Source organism: Amborella trichopoda, chromosome 4 (assembly GCF_054954075.1).
Source record: "Amborella trichopoda isolate Santa Cruz 75 chromosome 4, AtrichopodaSantaCruz75HAP2 v2.0, whole genome shotgun sequence".
NCBI lineage: Eukaryota > Viridiplantae > Streptophyta > Magnoliopsida > Amborellales > Amborellaceae > Amborella > Amborella trichopoda.
In genome coordinates, this window is record NC_142339.1 from 22,962,461 (window position 1) to 22,984,014 (window position 21,554).

Sequence of the window (21,554 nt, forward strand, 5' to 3'; positions counted from 1 at the left end):
CATAGTGCACGAACGTAAACTGCTCTTCCTCGATCCATACTGCATGACGTTAATCTGCTTTGCCTTGGTTCATACTGCATGACCCTAAATTGCTCAGCTTCGGTCCATGCTCCACGACCCTAAACTGCATAACCTCAGTCTATACTACATGACCCTACCCTGCTTAGCCTCGGTACTTACTGCATGACCTTAAACTGCTCGGCCTCGGTCCATATTGCATGACCCTAAACTGTTCAGCCTCCGTCCATGCTGCATGACCCTAAACGGCTCTGCTCGGTCCATACAGCACGACCCAAAACTTCACAGCCTCAGTTTATACTGCATGACCCTAAACTACTCCACCTCGATCCATACTGCACGACCATAAACTGCTCAGCCACAGTCCATACTACATGATCCGACTACTCAGCCTTTGTCCATGCTCCACGACGTAAACCGCACAGCCCTGGTACCTACTGCATGACCCTCTACTACACAGCCTGGGCACATACTGCTTGACACTAAACTGCTCAGCCTCGTTCTGTACTGCATGACCCTAAACTGCTCAGCCTCAGTGTATGCTGCATGACCGTAAACTTCTCTGCCACTCTCTATACTGCATGACCCTAAACGGCTTAGCCTAAGTCCATACTTCATGACCCTAAACCGTACCACTGTGGTTCATACAATACGACCTTAAACTATACAGCAATGGTCTAGATGGCAAGACCATAAACTGCTTAGCCTCGGTCCATACTGCATGACCCTCAACAAGTCAGCCTTGATCCATACCTAAACTACTTAGCCTCGGTCCATACTGCATGCCCCAAAATTGCGCAGCTTCGGTCCACGATCCATGACCCCAAACTGCACAGCCTCGGTCCATACTACAAGACCCTAAGCTGCTCTGTCACGGTCCATACTAAATTACCCTAAACTACTCAGCCTCGGTCCATACTGCATGACCCTAAACTGCTCAGCCACGTCAATACTACATAACCCAAAACTGCTTAGCCTCGGTCCATACTGCATGCCCCTAAACTCTACAGCCTCGGTTCCTACTACATGACCCTAAACGGCTAGGCCTCGGTCCATACTTCATGACCCTAAACTGCCCAACCTCGATCCATATTGCATGACACTAAACTGCTCAACCAAGGTCCATAATGCATAACCCTAAACTACTCAATCGTGGTCTATACTGCACGATCCTAAATTGCTCAGGCTCAGCCCATATTGCATGACCCTAAACTGCTCAAGCTTGGTCCATACTGCGTGACCCTATACTGCTCAACCTCTATCCATGCTTCACAACCCTAAACCCCATAGCCTCAGGCCATACTACACGACAATATACTGCATAGCATGGGTCCATACTGCATGACTCTAAACTTCTCTACCTCAATACGTACTGCATGACCCTAAATTGCTCAGCCTCGGTCCATACTGGATGACTCTAAACTGGTTAGCCTCGGTCCATACTAGATGACCCTAAACTGCTCAACCTCGGTCAATACTGCATGAGACTAAACTGCACAGCCTCAGTCTGAGCTGCACGACTCTAAACTGTATAGCCACGGTCCATATGATAAAACCCTAAACTGCTCATCCTTTATCCATACTGCATGACACTAAACTGCTCAGCCTCGGTCTATACTACATGACCCTAAACTCGCAGCCTTGATCCATATTGCATGAACCTAAACTGCACAGCCTCGGTCCTTACTGCATGACCCTAAACTACTCAGCCATCATCCAAACTGCATGACCCTAACCAGCACAGCCTCGATCTATGCTGCACGACCCTAAACTGCAAAGCCTTGGTACATATTGCATGACCCTAAACTTCTCTTCCTCGATCCATACTGCGCGATCCTAAACTACACAACCGCGGTCTATGCTGCATGACCGTAAACTTCACAACCTGGGTCCATATTGCATGACCCTAAACTTCTCTGTCTCGATCCATACTGCATGACCCTGAACTAATCAGCCTCGGCCCATACTATATGGCCCTAAACTGCTCAACCACTGTCCATATTGCATGACCCAATACTGCTCAGCCATAGTCCATCTGCATGACCCTAAACTGCTTACCCTCGGTCAATACTGCATGGCCCAAAATTGTACAGCCTCGACTCTTACTGCATGACCCTAAATTTCTCGGCCTCTGTCAAAACTGCATGACCCTAAACTGCTCAGCCACGGTCCATACTGCATGACCCTAAACAGCACAGTCTCGATCATACTGCATGACCCTGAAGTGCTCATTGTCGATCCATACTACATGACCCTAAACTGCTTATCCACGGTCCATACTGCATGACCCTAAACTGCTCTACCTCGGTCCATACTGCATGACCTTAAACAGCTCAGACTCAGAAGATAGTGCATGACCTTAAACTTCTCACCCTCGCTCCATGATCCATGACCCTAAACTGCATAGTCTTGCTCCCTATTACATGACCCTGAACTGCTCATCGTCGGTCCAGACTGTATGACCCTAAACTACTTAGCCACGGTTCATACTGCATGACCCTAAACTACTCTACCTCGGTCCATACTGCATGCCCTTAAACTTCTTAGACTCGGTTCCTATTGCATGACCTTAAACAGCTCACCCTCAGTCCATGATCCACGACCCTAAACTGGACAGCCTCGGTCCATACTGCATGACCCTAAAGTGCTCAGCCACGGTCCATACTACATTACCCTAAACTGCTCAGCCTCCGTCCTTATTGCATGACCCTAAACTGGTCAGCCATGATCTATATTGCATAACCCTAAACCGCTCAGCCTCGGACCATAATGCCTGACCCTAAACTGCTCAGCCAGGGTCCATATTGCATGACCTTAAACTGTTCAGCCACGGTCTGTACTACATGATCCTAAACTGCTAAGGCTCGACCCATAATGCATGACCCTAAACTGCTCAGCCTCGGTCCATATTGCATGACCCTTAACTACTCTGCCTCGATCCATGCTTCACGACCATAAACCCCATAGCCTCGGTCCATACCGCACGACCGTATACTGCACAGCATGGGTCCATACTGCGTGAGTCTAAACGTTACAGCCTCGATCCGTACTGCATGACCCTAAACTGCTCTGCCTCGATCCATATTGTATAACCCTAAACTGCTCAGCCTCAGTCCATACTGCATGACCCTATACTACTCTGCCTCGATCCATATTGCATGACTCTAAACTGCTCTGTCTAGATCGATACTGCATGACCCGAAACTGCTCTGCCATGGTCCATACTGCATGACCATAAACTTCTCAGCCTCGATCTGTGCTGCACGACCCTAAACTGCACAGCCTCGATCCATACGGCATGACCTTAAACCTCTCTACCTCGGTCCATACTGCAAGACCCTAAACTACTAGGCCTTAGTCTATACTGCATGACCCTAAACCGCATAGCCTCGGTCCATACTGCATGACCCTAAACTGTAAAGCCTCGGTCCATAGTGTATGACCTTAAACGGCTTAGCCTCGGTCCATATTAAATGACCCACAACTGCTCAGCCTCCCCAAAACTACTCAGCCACTGTCCGTACTACATGACCATAAACTTCTCAGTCACTGTCCATAGTGCACAAACCTAAACTGCTCTGCCTCGATCAATACTGCGTGACCCTAAACTGCTCAGCTTAGGTCCATATCGAATGACCCTAAATTGCTCAGCCTTGGTCCATGCTCCACGACCCTAAACTGCAAAGTCTCGGTCCATATTGCATGACCCTAAACTTCTCGGCCTCGGTGCTTACTACATGACCCTAAACTACTCCTACTTGGTCCATATTGCATGACCTTAAACTGTTTAGTCTCAGTCCATGCTGCATACCCATAAACTGCTCAGCCTCGATCCATACGGCACAACCCTAAACTACACAGCCTTGATCCATGCTCCACAACACAAAATTGCACAGCCTCAGTTCATACTGCATGACCCTAAACTTCTTAGCCTCTATCCATACTGCATGATCGTAAACTGGACAGCCACAATCCATATTGCATGATCCTAAACTGTTCATCTTGGTCCATGCACCACGACTTAAACCGCACAGCCTTGGTACCAAAAGCATGACCCTCTACTACACAACCTGGGTACATACTGCATGACTCTAAACAGTTCAACCTCGGTCCGTAGTGCATGACCCTAAACTGCTCAGCCTCGGTATACTGCATGACGATAAACTGCTCAGCCTCTCTCCATACTACATGACCCTAAACGTCTTAGCCTCGGTTCATACATCTTGACCCTAAACCGTACCACCACGGTACATACAGCATGACCTTAAACTGTACAGCCACGGTCCAGATGGCAAGACCCTAAACTTCTCAGCCTCGGTCCATACTGCATGACCCTCAACAGCTCAGCCTCGATCCATACTTCATGACCCTTAACTACTTAGCCTCAATCCATACCGCATGCCCCTAAACTGCTCAACCTCGGTCCATGATCTATGACCCTAAACTGTATGGCCTCAGACCATACTGCATGACCTTAAGTTTCTTAGCCACACTCCATAATGCATTACCCTAAACTTCTCTACCTCAGTCCATACTGCATGACCATAAACTACTCAGCCACGGTCCATACTGCATGACCGCAAACTGCCTAGCCTTGGTCAAAACTGCATGACCTTAAACTGCTCTGCCTCGATCGATATTTCATGACCCTAAACTGTTCAACCTCGGTCCATGCTGCATGACCCTAAACATCTCTGCCTTGGTCCATACTGCATGAACTTAAACTGCACAGCTTCGGTCTGTGCTCCACCACCCTAAACTTCTTAGCCTCGATCCGTACTGCATGACTGTAGTTGCTCAGCCACTGTCCATACTGCATGATCCTAAACTACTCAGTCTTGGTCCATGCTCCACAACCTAAACCGCACAGCCTAGGTACCTACTGCATGACCGTCTAGTACATAGCCTTGTTACATACTGCATGACTCTAAACTACTCAACCTCGGTCCGTACTGCATGACCCTATACTGCTCAACCTCAATACATACTGCATAACCATAAACTGCTCAGCCTCTCTCCATACTGCATGAACCTAAACGGCTCAGCATCAGTCCATACTGCATGACCCTAAATAGTACCGCCACGGTTCTTACAACATAACCTTAAACTATACAGTCATGGTCCAGATGGTAAGACGCTCAACTGTTAAGCCTTGTTGCCTACTGCATGACCCTCAACACCTCAGCTTCGGTCCATAGTGCATGACCGTAAACTACTTTGCCTCAGTCCATACTGCATGACCCTAAACTGCTCCGCCATGATCCATACTGCATGACCCTAAACTGCTCAACCTCGGTCCCTACTGCATGACCCTAAACTACTTAGCCTCGCTCCATATTGTAAAACTGCTCCGCCACTGTCCATACTGCATGACCCTAAACTACACAGCCACGGTCTGTGCTGCACAACCCTAAATCGTACTACCATCATACATATGGCAATACCCTAAAATGCTCAGCCTCTATGCATACTGCATGACCCTGAACTGCTCAGCCTAGTTCCATACTGTATGACCCTAAACGGCTCACCCTCAGTCCGTACTTCATGACCCTAAACTTCTCAGCTACCATCTATATTACATGACCCTAAACTACATAGCCTCGGTTGATACTACAAGACCCCAAACTGCTCAACCACGGTCCATAGTGCATGACCCTAAACTTCACATCCTCAGTCAGTGCTGCACAACCCTAAACTGCACAGCCCCAGTCCTTACTGCATGACCCTAAACTTCTCAGCCACAATCCATATTGTGCGAATCTATATTGTTCAGCCTCGGTCCATACTACAATACCCTAATCTGCTCAGCCTCGATCCATACTGCATGACCTTAAATTGCACAGCCTCGGTCTCTGTTGTATGACCCTAAACAGCGCAGCCTTTGTCAACAATGCATGACCTCAAATGTCTCAGCCACGGTCCATATTGCGTGACCCTAAACTGCTCAGCCTCGGTCCATACTACATTACCCTAAACTGCTCAGCCTTGGTCCATACTACATGACCATAAACTGCTCAGTCTCGGTCCATATTGCATGACCCTAAACTGCTTTGCCACAGTCTATACTACATGACCCTAAACTGCTCAGTCTCTGTCCAAACTGTATGACCCTAAACTGCTCAGTCACGGTCCATACTACATGACCGAAAACTACACAGCCTTCGTCCAGGCTCCAGAACCCTAAACGGCATAGCCTCAGTCCATACTGCATGACCCTAAACTGCACAACCTCAATCCGTGTTCCACGACCCTATACTGCACAGCCTCAGTCCATACTGCATATCCCTATACTGCTCAGTCTCGGACCATACTACATGACCCTAAACCTCTCAGCCCCGGTCCATACTGCATGATCTAAAACTGCTCAGCCTCCGTCCATGCTCTACGACCCTAAATCTCATAGCCTCGGTACATACTGCACAACCCTCTATTAAGCAACTTGGGTACATACTACATGACACTAAACTACTATGCCATGGTACATACTGCATGACCCTAAACTGCTCAGCCTTGGTGCATACTGCATGCCCCTAAACTGCTCAGTCTTGGTCCGTACTGCACGACCTTATACTGCTCAGTGTCGGTCCATAATGCTGACCCTATTCTGCACTGCCTCGATCTGTGTTGCACGACCCTAAACTATACTACCATGATCCATATGGCAACGTCCTAAACTGTTCAGCCATAGTCCATACTCCCATAAACTGCTCTGCATCTGTCCATACTGCATGACCCTAAACTTCTCCGCCTCGGTCCATACTGCATGACCCTAAATAGCATAGCCTTGGTCCATGATCCGCGACCCTGAACTGCACAGCGTCGGTCCATACTGCATGACCCTAAACTAGTCAGCATCGATCCTTACTGCATGACCTTAAATTTCTCTATCACCATCCATATTGTATGACCGTTAACAACTTAGCCTCGGTCCGTACTGCATGTCCCTGAACTGCTCAGCCTCTGTCCACACAGCATGACCCTAAACTGCACAGCCTCAGTTCGTGCTGCACGCCCGTAAACTGCACAGCCACGGTCCACATGGCAAGACCCTAAACTGCTCGGCCACAGTCCATACTACATGGTCCTAAATTGATCAGCCTCGATCCATACTACTTGACCATAAACTGCTCAGCCTCAGTCCATACTGCATGACCCAAACCTGCTTCGTCACAGTCCATACTGCATGACCCTAAACTGCTCAGCCTAAGTCCGGACTCCCTAAATTGCTCAGTCACGGTCCATACTGCATGACCCTAAACTACATAGCCTCGGTCCGTGCCCCATGACCCTAAACTGCACAGACTCAGTCAATACCGCATGACCCTAAACTTCTCAGCCTCAGACCATTCTCCATGACCCTAAACTACTCAGCCTTGATCCATACTGCATGACCCTACACTGGTCAGCCTCGGTCCACACTACATGACCCTAAACTGCTCTGCCTCGATCTAGACTGCAGGACCCTAAACTGCTCAATAACGGCCCATACTGCTTGACCCTAAACTTCATAACCTCGATCCGTGCTCCACGACCTTAAACTGCACAACCTCAATGCATATTGAATGCCCCAAAATGGCTCAACCTCGAGCCATACTACATGACCCTAAATTTGTCGGCCACGGTCCAAACTGCATGAACCTAAACAATAGAGCCTCGGTCCATTCACCACGACCCTAAACTACACAGCCTCGATACCTACTGCATGACCCTCTACTACAGAGCCTGGGTACATACTGCATGACTCTAAACTACTCAGCCTCGGTCCATACTACATGACTCTAAACTGCTCAGCCCCGATCCATACTGCATATAAACTGCTCAACTTCTATCCATACCGCATGACCCTAACCTGCTTAGCCTCGGTCCGTACTCCATGACCCTAAACTTCACAGCCTCGGTCCGTGCTACATGATCCTAAACAAGTTAGCCTCGATCCATACTACATGACCCTAAACTACATAGCCTCGATCCACACTGCATGACGCTAATCGGCTCAGCCGCAGTATACTGCATGACCCTAAATTGCTCTGCCACAGTCCATACTGCATGACCCTAAACTGTGAAGCCTCAATCCATACTACATGATTCTAGACTACTCTGCCACGGTCTATATTGCATGACCCTAAACTGCACAGCCTTAGTCCATTTTGCATGACCCTAAACAGCAGAACCACGATCCATACTGCATGACCCTAAACTGCTCAGCCTACATGACCCTAAACTGCTTAGTCTCTGTCCATGTTCCACAACCCTACACCGCATAGCCTCGGTCCATGCCGAATGACCCTTTACTGCACAGCTTGGGTCCATACTGCATGACTCTAAACTGCTCAGCCTCGGTCTTTACTGCATGACCCTAAACTGCTCAGCCTCTGCCCATACCGTATGATCTTAAACTCATACTACATGACCCTAAACAACATAGCCTCTGTCCATACTGCATGACCCTAAACTGCTCAGCCTCGGTCCCTACTGCATGCCGCTAAACTGCTCAGCCACGGTCCATAGTGCATGACCCTAAACTGGCTAGCTACGTTCCATAGTGCATGACCCTAAATTACTCTACCTCGATCCATTCTGCATGATCCTAAACTGCTCAGCCACGGTCCATATTGCCTGACCTAAACTGCACAACCTCAGTCCTAGCTCCACGACCCTAGCATGACCCTAAACTGCATAGCATCGGTCTGTGCTACACGAACCGAAACTGCACAGCCTCAGACCATGCTACATGACCCTAACCTACTCAGCCATGGTCCATGCTGAATGACCCTAAGCTACACAGCCTCGGTCCTTGCAGCACGACCCTAAACTGCATAGCCTCGGTCCATACTGCATGACCTTAGCTGTCTTAGCCTCGATCCATACTACAAGAACTTAAACTGCACAGCCTCGGTCCATACTGAATGACCTTAAACTGCTTGGCCTCGGTCCATACTTCATGACCCTAAACTGCTTAGCCACGGTCCATACTGCATGACCCTAAACTGCACAACTTCTGTCTGTGCTCCACGACCCTAAATTGCACTGCCTCGTCCCATACTTCTTGAATATAAACTGCCCAGCCTCGAAACATACTGCGTGACCCAAAACTTCCCAGCCTCGGTCCGTGCTGCGCGAACCTAAACTGCATAGCCTCGAACCATACTGCATGACCCTAGCTGCCCAGCCATGGTCCATACTGAATGACCCTAAGCTGCACAGCCTCGGCCCGTGCTACACGACCCTAAACTACACAGCCTCAGTCCATACTGCATGACCTTAAACGTCTTAGCCTCGATCCATACTACATGACCATAAACTTGTTTGCCTCGGTCCATACTGCATGACCTTAAACTGCTTGGCCTAGGTCCATACTGCATGACCCTAAACTGCTCAGCCACGGTCCATACTGCATGACCCTTAACTGTACAACCTCGGTCCGTGCTCCACGACCCTAAATTGCACTGCCTCATTCCATACTGCATGAACATAAACAGTTCAGCCTCGGTTCATACTGCATGCCCCAGAACTGCTCATCCCCGATCCATACTATATGGCCCTAAACTGCTCAGCAACAGTCCGTACTGCTTGACCATAAGCTGCTCAGCCACGGTCCATAGTGTACGAACGTAAACTGCTCAGCCATGGTCCATACTGTTTGACCCTAACTTCATAGCCTCTATCCATACTACATGACCCTAAACTGCTGCTCCACAGTCCATACCGCAAGACTCTGAAATTCTCAGCCACAGTCCACACTGTACGACCCTGAACGGCTCAGCCACGGTCCAAACTAATTGACCCTAAACTTCTCAACCACAATACATATTGCATGACCCTAAACTTCTCAACCACAGTCCGTAGTGCATGGCCCTAAACTCTCTACCTCGGTCCATACTGCACGACCCTAAACTGCTCAGCCTCGGGCCATACTACAAGACCCTAAACTGTCCAGCGTCTGTCCATGATCCACGACCCTGTACAGCACAGCCTCGGTCCATACTTCGTGACCCTAAATTGCCCAGACTCGGTCTATACTGCATGACCATAAACTGCTCAGCCTCGGTCCATACTGCATGACTCAAAACTGCATAGCCTCGATTTGTGCTACACGACCATAAACTACAAAACCCCAGTCCATATGGCAAGCTCCTAAATTGCTCATCCTCGGTCCATTCTGCATGACCCTAACTTGCTCAGACTCGGTCCATACTGCAAGACCCTAAACTCCTCAGCCTCAGTCCATACTGCATGACACTAAACTGCTCAGCCTAAGTCCATACTGCATGACCCAAAACTGCTCCGCCACGATCCATACTGTATGACCCTAAACTGCTCAGCATTAGTCTGTGCTATATGACTCTAAACTGCTCAGCCACGGTCCATACTGCATAACCCTAAACTGCACAGCATCGTTTCGTGCTGCACGAACCTAAACTGCACAGCCTCGGACCATAACCCAAAACGTCTCAGCCACTGTCCATATTGCATGACTCTAAACTGCACAGCCTCGATCCATACCACATGACCTTAAACATCTCAGCCTCGGTCCATACTGCGTGACCTTAAACTGCTCAGCCTCGATCTTTACTGTATGACCTTAAACTGCTCGGCCTCGGTCCATAATACATGACCCTAAACTGCTCAGCCACGATCCATTGTGCATGACCCTAAACTACACAACCTCGGTCAGTGCTCCATGACCCTAAACGGACCGCCCTCGGTCCATTCTACATTATCCTAAACGGCTCTGCCTCAGTCCATACTGCATGACCCTAAACTGCTCTGACTCAGTCCATACTGTATGACCCAAAATTGTTCAGCCACGGTCCATACTGCATGATCCTGAACTTCTCAGCCTCGGTCCATAACTCAGCCTCGATCCATGCTCCACGACCCCAAACCGCATGGCCTCGGTCCATACTACATGACACCAAACTGCTCAGCCTCGGTGCTTTCTGCATGACACTAAACTGCTCCGCCTCGGTCCGTACTACATGACCCCAAACTGCCCAGCCTCGATCCATATTGCTTGACACTAAACTGCTAAGCCTTGGTCCATATTGTCTGCACAGCCTCGATACGTGTTGCACAACCCTAAACTGAACAACCACGGTCCATATGGCAAGACCCTAAACTGCTCAGCCTCAGTGCATATTGCATGACCCTAAACTGCTCTGCGTCGATCCATACTGCATGACCCTAAACTGTTCAGCCTCGGTCCGTTCTGCATGAACCTAAATTTCTTCGCCACGGTCCATACTGCATGATCTTATCCTGCTCAGCCTCAGTCCATATTGCATGACCGTAAACTGCTCAGCGACGATGTATCTTGCATGACGCTAAACTGCACAGCCACGGCCCGTGCTCCACGACTCCAAACTGTGCAGCCTCAGTCCATACTACATGACCCTAAAGTACTCAGCCTCGGTCCATATTGCATGACCCTAAACTCATCACCCTCGATCTATATTGCATGACCCTAATCTACTTAGCCTAGTTTCATACCGCATGATCCTAAACTGCTCCGCCATGGTCCATAATGCATGACCCTAAATTGCTCATCCTCTGTCCTTACTGCATGACCCTAAATTGCTCCGCAACAGTTCATATTACATTACTCAAAACTGCACAGCCTCGAGCCGTGCTCCACGACCCTAAACTGCAAATCCTCTGTCCATACTGCATGACCCTAAACTACTCAGCCTCGGTCCATACAGCATGATCCAAAACTATTTAGCCACGGTCCATATTGTATCACCCTAAACTGCTCAGCCTCGGTCCATGCTCCACGACCCTAAACCGCACAACCTCGGTCCATACTGCACGGCCCTATACAGCACAACCTGGATCCATACTACATGACTCTAAACTACTCAGCCTCGATTTTTACTACGTAACCCTAAACTACTCAACCTTGGTCCGTACTTCATGACCCTCAACTGCTCAGCCTCGGTCCAAACTGCATGACCCTAAACCGCTTAGCTTCAGTCCATACTGCACAACCCTAAACTGTACAGCCACTGTTCATATGGCAATACCCAAAACGACTTAGCCTCGGTCCACACTGCATGACCCTAAACTGTGCAGCCTCTGTCCATATTGGATGACCCTAAACTGCTCAGCCTCGGTCCATACTACATGAACCCTAAACTGCTCAACTTTGGTACATACTACATGACCCTAAATGGCTCCGTCAAGGTCCATACTGCCTGACAATAAACTGCTCAGCCTCGGTCCGTTCTGCATGACCCAAAGCCATACGGCCTCGGTCCATGTTGCACGACCCTAAACTGTACAGCCTCAGTCCATACTGCATGACCGTAAATTTCTCATCCTCGGTCCATACAACATGACTCTAAACTACTCAACCTTAATCCATAAACTCCATAGCCTCGGTCCCTACTTCATGACCCTAAATAGCATGGCCTCTGTCCATACTGCATGACTCTAAACTGCTCAACCTCAGTCCATACTGCAAGACCTTGAACTGTTCAGTCTCGGTCCATACTATTATGACCCTAAACTACTCAGCCTCGGTCCATAGTGCAGAACCTAAACTGCTCTGCCTCGGTCCATAGTGCATCACCCTAATATGCTCAGCCTTGGTCCATACTGCATGACCTGAAACTGTTCAGCCTTTGTTCAAGATCTACAACCCTAAACTTCGCAGCGTGGGTCCATATTGCATGACCTAAAATTGCTTAGCCACAGTCCATACTGCATTACCCAAAACTGCTCAGTCTCGGTCCATAGAACATGACCCTAAACTGCTTAGCCTTAGTCCATACTGCATGACCATTAACTGTTCAGCCTCGGTCCATCTAGCATGACTTTATACTATAGAACCTCAGTTCTTACTGCATGAACCTAAACTATTAGGCCTCGGCCTCGCTCTATACTGCATGACCTTAAACTACTCAACCTCGATCCAAAATACATCACCCTAAACTGCTCAGCCACAGTCCATATTGCATGATACGTGACCCTAAATTGCTTAGCTACGGTCCTTACTACATGAACTTAAACAGCTAAAGCTTGGCCCATATTGCATGATCCTAAACTGCTCAACTTCAGTCCATACTACATAAACTGGTCAGTCTTGGTCCCTGCTGCATAACCCTAAACAGCTAAGCTTCGGTCCATATTGCATGACCTAAACTGCTCAGCCTTGGTCCATACTGGATGACCCTAAACTGTTCAGCCTCGGTCCATACAGCATGACCCTAAACTGCTCCTACACGGTCCTTACTGCATGACCCTAAATTGCTCAACCTCGGTCCATACCGCATGACCCTAAACTGCTCAGCCATGGTCCATACTGCATGACCCTAAACTGCACAGCATCGTTTCGTGCTGCACGAACCTATACTGCACAGCCTCGGTCCATACTGCATGACCCTAATTGTCTAGCCACGGCCCATACTGCATGACCCAAAGCTGCACTGCCTCTATCCGTGTTGGACGACACTATACTGTACAGCCTCGGTTCATACTACATGACCTTAAATGTCTCATCCTCGATTCATTTTGTATGACCCTAAACTACTCAGCCTCAGTCCATACTACATAGACCTAAAACTTCACAGCCTAGATCCATATCGCATGACCCTTAACTGCTCTGCCTCGGTCCATGGTCCATGACCTTAAACTGTACAGCCTCAATCCACATTGCATGACCTTAAACTGCTCAGCTATGCTCTGTTTTGAATTACCTTAAACTACTCAGCCTTGATCCATATTGCCTGACCCTAAATGACTCAGCCATGGTCCATATTGCATGACCCCCAAACTGCTCAGCATTAGTCCATACAGCATGACCCTATATTATACAGCATATGTTCATACTGCATAACCCTTAACTGCCAGGCCTCGATCCATACTACATGACCCTAAACTACTCAGCATCGGTCCATAATGCATGAACCCTAAACTGCTCAGCCATTGTCCATACTGCACGACCTTAAACTTCTCAGCCACGGTCCATACTGCATGACCCTAAACATTTCAGGCTTGGCCCATACTGCATGATCCTTAACTCCACAACCTCAGTCCATATTGCATGACCCTAAACTGGGTCCATATTCCACGGCCCTAAACTGTACAGTATCGGTCCATACTGCACGACTATATGATGCACTGCCTGGGTCCATACTGCATAACTCTAAACTGCTCAGCCTCGGTCCATACTGCATGACCATAAACTTCTCAGCCTCGATCCAGACCAGAAACTATTGAACCTCGGTCCATACTGTATGACCCTAAACTGTTAAGCCTCAGTCATTACTGCTAACCCTAAACTACATAGCCTCGATCTGTGCTGCACGACCCTCAACTGTACAGCCACAGTCTATATGGAAAGACCCTAAACTGCACATCTTCGGTCTGTACTGCATGACCCTAAACTGCTCAGCCTCGGTCGATACTGCATTACCCTAAACTGCTCAACCTTGGTCCATACTGCATGACCCTAAACAGCTCCACCACGGTCCATACTGCATGACCCCAAACAGCTCAGCCTCGGTCCATGCTACATGACCCCAAACGGCTTAGCCACGGTACATAATGCATGACCTTAAACTGTGCAGCCTCGGTCTGTGCTGCACTAACTTATACTACATGCCCTCTGTCTATACTGCATGACCCTAAAGTGCTCAACCACGGTCCACACTGCAGTACCCTAAGCCGCACAGCCTCGGTTCGTGCTACACGACCCTAAACAACATAGCCTTGGTCCATCCTGCATGACCCTAAACTTCTTGGCCTCGATTCATACTGCCTGACCCTAAACTACTTGGCCTCGGTCTATAGTGCATGACCCTAAACTGTACAGCCTTGGTCCATACTGCATGACCTTAAACTATACAGCCTCGATCCATACTCTATGACCCCAAACTGCTCAGCCTCGGTCCAAACTGCATGATCTTAAACTGCCCAGCCTTGATCCATACTGTATTACCCTAAACTGCTTAGCCACAGTCCATACTGTTTGACCTGAAACTCCTCAGTCATGGACCCTAAACTGCTCTACCTTGGTCCACACTGCATGACCCTATATTGCTAATCCTCGATCCATACTGCAGGACCGTAAACTGCTCAGTCATAGTTCATGTTCCACGACCCTAAACTTCACAACCTTAGTCCATACTACACGACCCTATATTGTACTGCCTGAGTCCATACTGCATAATGTTAAACTGCTCAGCCTCGGTCCGTACTGCATGACCCTAAACTGCTCATCCTCGATCCATACTGCATGACCCTAAACTGCTCAGCCTTAGTCCGTACTACATGACCCTAAACTGCTCAGCCTCGGTCCATATTGCATAACCCAAAACTGCTCTGTCACGATCCATACAGCATGACCCTAAACTGCTCAACCCCGGTCCATACCCCAAGACCCTAAACTTCTCAGCCATGGTCCATACTTCATGACCCTGAACTACACACCCTCGGTCTGTGCTCCACAGCAATAAACTGCATAACCTCAGTCCAAACTGCATGACCCTAAACTGCTTAGCCTCGGTGCATACTGCATGACCCTAAACTGCTCAGCCACAGTCCATACTGCATGATCTTACACTCCTCAGCCTCGGTCCATGCTCCACGACACTAAACTATTTAGCCTCGATATTTAATGTACGACCCTCTCCCACACAACCTGGGTACATACCACGTGACTTTAAACTGCTCAGCCTCGATCCGTACTACATGACCCTAAATTGCTCAGCCTCGGTCCATACTTCATGACCTTAAACTTATCAGCCTTGGTCCATACTGCATGACCGTAAACTGCTCAACTACAGTATATACTGCATTATCCTAAACTATTCAACCTCGATCCATACTGCCCCTAAACTGCTCAGCCATGGTCCGTACTGCACGACCCTAAACTGCTCAGCCTTGGTCCATACCGCATGACCCTAGTATACTATACAGCCTAGGTTCTTACTGCATGACCCCAATCTGCAAAGCCTTAGTCCATATTGTACAATCGTAAACTCCTCAGCCTCAGTCCATAATGCATGACCCAAAACTAATCAGCCACTGTCCATACTGCATGACCCTAAATTGCTCAGCCACGGTCCTTACTGCATGACTCTAAAAATCTCGGGCTCGACCCATATTGCATGACCCTAAACTACTCAGTCTCGGTCCACATTCCATGACCCTAAACCACACATCCTCGATCCATACTGCATGACCCTATACTACACTACCTGGGTCCATACTGCATAACTCTAAACGACTTAGCCTCGGTCTGTACTGCGTGACCCTAAACAGTTCAACCTCAATCCATAGTGCATGACCCTAAACTGCGTACCCTCGGTCTAGACTGCATGATCCTAAACTGCTCAGCCTCGATCCATACTACGTTACCCTAAACTGCTCAGCCTTGGTCCGTACTGCTTGACCCTAAACAGCTCCACCGCGGTCCATACCGTATGACCCTAAACCTCTCAGCCTCGGTCCATAAAGCATGACCCTAAACGGCTCAGCCACAGTTCATACTACATGACCCTAAATTGTGCAATCTCTGTCCATGCTGCACGAACCTACACTGCACCACCTCCATCAGTACTGCATGCCCGTAAAGTTCCTAGCCACGATCCGCACTGAATGACCCTTACACAGCTTCGATTCGTGCTGCACGACTCTAATCTGCACAGCTGCAGTCCATACTGCATGACCGTAAACTTCTCGGCCTCGGTTCATACTGCCTGACTCTAAACTACTCATCCTCGGTCCATACTGCATGACCATATACTACACAGCCTCAGTCCATACTACATGGCCCTAAACTGTACAGCCTCGATCCAAACTCTATGACCATAAACTGCTCAGCCTCAGTCCATACTGCATGACGCTGAACTGCTCAGCCTCAATCCATACTAAATTACCCTAAATTGCTCAGCCATAGTTCATACTGCTTGACCCTAAACTGCTCTGCCTCAGTCCATATTGCAGGACCCTAAATTGCTCTGCCTCGGTCCACACTGCATTACCCTAAACGGCTCAGCCTCGATCCATACTGTGTGACCCTAAGCTGCTCAGCCACGGTCCATACTGGATGACCCTAAACTGCTTAGCCTTGGTTCATTCTGCATGACTCTGTACTATAGAGCCTAGGTTCTTACAGCATGACCCTAAACTGCTAGGCCTAGGTCCATATTGCATGACCCTAAACTCCTCAACCTCGGTCCATAATGCACGAACCCTAAACTACTCAACCACTGTCCATACTGCATGACCCCAAACTTCTCAGCCACAGTCCTTACTGCATGACCCTGAACATCGTAGGCTCGGCCCATACTGCATGATCCTTAACTACTCAGCCTCGATCGAGAGTGCAGGACCCTTAACTTCACAACATCGGTCTGTGTTGCACGAACCTAAACTGCACAGCCTTAGTCCATACTGCATGACCCTAAACTCTTCAGCCATGACCCATACTGCACGACCCTAAGCTGCACTGCCTCGGTCCATGCTGCATGACCCTTAACTGCACAGCCTCGATTCATACTGCATGACCATAAACAACTCGGCCTCAGTCCATACTGCATGATCCAAAACTGCACAGCCTCGATCCATATTGCATGACCCTAAACTGCTCAGCCTAGGTCCATGATCCTTGACACTAAACTGCTCAGCCTTGGTCCATACCGCATGACCTTAAACTGCTCAACCACCATCTGTTCTGCATTACCCATTACACTAAACGGCTCAGCCACCGTCCATACCGCATGATCCTAAACTGCTCAGCCACTGTCTGTTCTGCATTACCCTAAACTGCTTAGCCTCGACCGATACTGCATGACTCTAAACTGCTCTGCATTGGTCCATATGGCATGACCCTATACTATACAGCATAGGTTCTTACTGCATGACCCTAAACTGCTAGGCCTCAGTCCATACTGCATGACCGTAAACTCCTCAGCCTCAGTCCATAATGCATGACTCTAAAATGCTCAGCCACTATCCATACTGCATGAGCCTAAACTGTTCAGCCACAATCCTTACTGCATGACCCGAAACATCTCAGGCTCGGCCCATACTACTTGACCCTAAACTTCAAAATTTTGTGATAGTTTCTCGTTCTAGAATTTTTTATGTACTTTCTCTCTCTAAAATTTGATATAGTTACTCTCTTAAATTTTAAGATGCTTTCTATCCCTAAAACTTCAAGTTTGAGATAGTTTCTCTCTCTAAAATTTTGAAATAGTTTCTCTTTTTAGAATTTGATATAATGTCTCTCTAAAATTTGATATACTTTCTCTCTCTAAAGTTTAAAATTTGAGATACTTTCTCCCTCTAAAATTTAAAATTTGAGATACTTTCTTTCTCCAAAACTTAAAAGTTTAATTATACTTTTCTCTCTACAATTTTAAGAAGGAAAAGGTTTATATAAGGATACTACCGTATAATGTAGAATTACGGATGCCCCCTCAAAAATCCATCGAAAAAGGTAGTTTTAATGTTGAAAAACCCTTTGATTAATCATCTCGATGTATGACTATGAAAAATAAAAATATTTTAACTCTCAAAAATAGTGCATTTTACAACATGTTATCTACACTGTCCATTGTCAAGATTTTTATATGTTTATAGATCTACTTGATTTTAACCATTTTTAAAATTTAAAATTTTATAATTAGATATCAAAATAGATTTTGAGATAATCCTAATAACATTTTACATCAAAATTATATACTATGATAAAATTTGAAGGGCACCGTACCTCTACACCTACAGAGGCATCCGTATGCCAACTGCACCCTTTTAAGAATACTTTCTCTCTCTAAACTTAAGATTTGATATAGTTTCTCTCTTTAAAAATTTTGAGATAGTTTCTATCTCTAGAACATTTTAGGTACTCACTCCAAAATTTAATATAGTTTCTCTTTCTAAAAATTAAAATTGGAGATTGTTTATCTATCTAAAAAAATATAAATAGTTTCTCTCTCTAAAAATTTGAGATAGTTTCTCTCTTTAGAATATGATAGTTTTTCTCTAAAACTTAAATTTTGAGATATTTTCTCTCTCTAAAATTTTGAGATAGTTTATCTCTCTAAAAAGCTTATGTACTTTCTCTCTCTAAAATGTTAACATCATTTCTCTCTTTGAAAGTTAAAATTTGAGATAGTTTCTTTCACTAAAAATTTTGAGATAGTTTTTCTTTAAAAAAATTTAGGTTCTTTCTCTCTCTAAAATTTTCATACCTACCAAATGTTCCCTATGTTTCCAGTTGAGGGAGCCTGAATAAAACCCATGAGCCTTGAAAATTAAAATAAATATATATATATATATAGACACGTTTTGTTGTGGAAATGAAATCATGGAAAAGTAGGTCTTAATGATTTTGATTTTCTTTATTTTAAGTATCCTAGTCATTAACTTGATGTGAGTTGTCGGTGTCAAAGGAAGGATGGGGGATCTCAAAAGTTGATGTTATGGTAAATCTCTCTAATCTATTTTCTCTTGGTGTGAGTAGATGTCGGCCTAAGGGATTGTGGTTTGCTCCGCCTATGGGTTGTCTGAAGCTAAATTTTGATGGGAGCTCTTTGCGAACCTAGGCCCTATTGGTATTAGTGGTGTTATTCATGATTGTTTTGGAAATATTGTTTTATCTTATGCGGGAGCAATTGGTACTGCCACTGCTAATTTTACGGAATTAAGTGCCTTGCTTAGGGGTGTGAATATTTTCATAGAAATGAGCTCGGGGACCAGTTGTTTAATTGAAGGAGACTCTCTAAATGTTATTAAGTGGTGCAGGAAGGAGCAAAAAATACAGTGGGAACTTCAATCTTTGTGGTTGCAGGTTATGGATGCTATTACATCTATATCTATATCGTTTTCCTATGTTTCCCGTGAAGCTAATGGTGTTGTTGATACATTAGTAAAGGACAACGTTTCTCTTGGTTCTTTTACTATTTCTACAGATGCAATTTCATTTTAAGTTATCAATAAAATTATTGAATGTTGGTAAAAAAAAAGTATCCTAGTCATTAAGCAATCCAAACGGTGGATTTTAGTAATATCTAAGATATTAGAAATCCATGTCTTAAAATCCATGCACCCAAACAGGCCCTAAGACAAAATGAGAGATTTTCTAATTAATGAAAGAATCTGGTTGCTCTCCTTCCTGACTCAGGATACGGTGAGATATAGGAACGTACCAAAGTAGGAGATAAAATATAACAAATTATATAGTGAAAGGGGAGATTTTTTTTAAAAAATAAATATATGGCATCTTTGTGGATCATTCATGACACTCTTATGTGTTCATAGTTTTTGTGCACATCGATGCATCGAGGATAAAACAATTACATTTGATATTTTATAACTCAATTTTTACTTTGCGTAATAGAATAAAAGTACTCTACATTTTTATTTGATAGTCCATAAATTAAAAGTACTATTTTTTTTTTAATGTTACTAAAATCTTATATCTCCTCTTCTACATATGGCGTTTGGACATATCCTACCTAAAAAGCCAATTTTTGGAAGTCACACTTTGACACTTTGTCGAAGGCTAATACATTTATCCTTATTCTATATAGTTTTTATTTGGGTGTGGTTTCTATAAGGTTGCAACTTTAAACAATCCAATTAAGGCGCATCTCCAAACTTTATCATAATATATAATTTTAATGTGAAAAATTATTAGGATTATCTCAAAATTTGTTTTCATATCCAATTGTAAAATTTTAAACTCCAAAATTGGTTAAAATCAAGTAGATCCAAAAACATATGAAAATCTTGAAATGGACGGCCTAGATAATGTGTTGAAAGATGCACTATTTTGGGACTCAAAATCTTTTTCTTTTTATATCCATACATCTCGATGTCGAGATGTTCAATTGGATAGTTTTTCAACATTAAAACAACCTTTTCCAATGGATTTTTGATGTGCATCATTAATTCTACATTTTAAAGTTACAATTTTATATGGACTATTTCCTTTTTCTTTTTCTTTTTCTTTTCATTTTTTGCCTTATTTTATCTTTTAGGTAGCTCAGATTTATCTTTTAGGTAGCTCAGTAATAGGAATTGAATATGAAAGGCTTTTTTTTTTTTTTGGATAAGTAAATAGGATGGGCACTGCCAAACAATAATAGCATGAACACATAAAAAAAAAAAGAAATAATAGCATGGATTACACGAGGAAAAGGATGACAAATGGAGGCCAACCTAACAAGAGCAACTGATGGAGGTTGTCGGTGCAAAGGGGAAATAATTAAAGAGGGTTCCCCCTTTTTGTTGTTCGATAAGAGAAGATTGGGTTATAGAACCGCGCTGTACTACTTGTACCAGTTAAAACATACCAAAATAAATCGTTGGGCATTTCATAGGTTCCCAGGATCCTAAAAGTTGGAACTCCAAGTGATTTAACCTTGCAAAACACCAAAGTTTAGTAAAGGTTGTTTTTACCATATGCCTCTCTTTCAATATGCATGTATAAAATCTCCCTCATTCTATATGTATGCCCAAGTTAAATGTGTCGACCTAACCTACCCCATATAAGTTCAAAAGTTCACTAGACAAGGTTGTTT